Source organism: Bison bison, unplaced genomic scaffold (assembly GCF_000754665.1).
Source record: "Bison bison bison isolate TAMUID 2011002044 unplaced genomic scaffold, Bison_UMD1.0 scf7180017864471, whole genome shotgun sequence".
NCBI lineage: Eukaryota > Metazoa > Chordata > Mammalia > Artiodactyla > Bovidae > Bison > Bison bison.
Genome location: NW_011495032.1, coordinates 6,207,372 through 6,209,198, shown reverse-complemented (window position 1 = coordinate 6,209,198; position 1,827 = coordinate 6,207,372).

The following is a 1,827-nucleotide window of genomic DNA, read 5'->3' as shown; positions in this document are numbered from 1 at the left end:
GTATACAGCTTCCAGATGTGTGTGGCCAGAACCCAAAGAGCTGGTTATTTTGCAGCTAACACAGAGAAAGGGAGCATTTCTTTTCCTTTTTTTCTTTTAAGATTTTTTTCATGTGGACCATTTTGAAAGTCTTTATTGCTTCTGTTTTATGTTTTGACTTTTTGGCCACAAGAAACCTGCACCCCATGCACTGGAAGGCAAAGTCTTAACCCCTGGACCACGAGGGAAGTGCCAAGGGGAGCATTTCTAAAGCTTCTTTATTTTGGGTCTCCAAACCCAACTGTGTCCACTTCAGGAACACTTGGGTCCCAGCATCAAACTCCGCTTAAATGTCATTCCTTGGTCCTCAGACATTCTTAAACTTCAGAACTGACCTTTATATCTGCTCCTTGAGGGATGAGGTGTGCCTGATCCATCCATCCAGTGAGTCACCAGTCATGAAAAATGCATGGCTGACCCAAGACAGGGTTTCTCAGGTTCTAATGAAAGTCAGGGACAAGACAGGAAAAAAAAAAAAAGGGAAATTAACCTGGTATACAGGTGCAGGCAAGACATCTTTTTTACTTTTTTAAACAAGAACCATGAACATGTTCATCCATTTATGTATGTGAAGCTAAGGACCTCTATTGCCACAGGTCACTCCACACCGCAGTGCACTTTATGCCCCACATTCTTATGGATCCATCCCTGGGGGGCTCCCGCAGTAAAGCAGCTCAGAAAGAGGCCGTTGTGATGCTGTGCTCCACGCAGTCTCCTCTTCCTTACAGAACACACTAACTGAATCCTTATAGTCAGTACAATGGTCTCTGTCTAACCGATGAAGATAACTCTTTGGAGTAACCACTGTTATAGAAGAAGGAAAAAAAATCCCAGCACGATTACCAGCTTCATCCCCCCAGAGCCCAGGCCTGTCAACTGGCTCCTGAAGCTGTGTTAATGTCAAGTTCTCTCCACGTTCAGCCCTCTCCCTCTGGCAGAGGCTAGGCCCCAGGCCTCTGTTAGTCAATTGCTGATCCCAGAAAAGAGGCATTTCTTATACCCCTCCTCGGGCTGAGAGCATTCAGCTCTTTTAGCCCCTTCCCTTCCCCCATATATTAGCTTATGAGTTGAAATCCTGGAGGAAAAAAAGGAAGAATGAAAAGAAAAGGCTCTGATTTTTGCTTGATGGATAAATGTATTTATATCTAATTAGGAGCCCCCACTGTGCAGGGGGTGAAGTGTTTTCGTTCTGGCCTATTGAAGGACAAATAACTATTATGTGCTTGTTCTCTGAGCTGGTAAAAGGAACCCAGAGTCGGTCTGCATTAGTGCCATCAATAGAACCGGGAGCAGGACCCTGGTGAACGCCAGAGTCCTCAAGGCTTTCCCTGCTCACGGGGCCCATCTGCCCAGAGCTGTTTCATGCAAGCTGTTCTCAAGCCCTGGGGGTTTGAGGATTTGCCCTATTCTACCCTTCCAAAAAAAGAGACAGGAAAAGAAAAAGAAAGGAAGAAAGAGGGGAAGGAAGGGAGAGAGGAGACGAAGGGATGGAGGGAGGAAGGAACCAGCATCTTTAGGATGAAGACACATACAACATTCAACTTTCACTTCAGCGTCACCTCACTTAGAGGGTTTGACACTTCTGGAACCCCCGCAATGTCCTACTAACTCAGAAATTACAGCACAGAGCAAGGAACTTAATTCAAAATAAAAAGAAGCTGCCAGTGCCTTGCCTTTCATCAAGGATACAGGAGTTAAAACACTCATCCACTGACATTCACTTTCCCTAATCAAAAGAAGCTAAGAATAAGCATTCATACAGAATCCCTTATGACATTGTTGATGTCT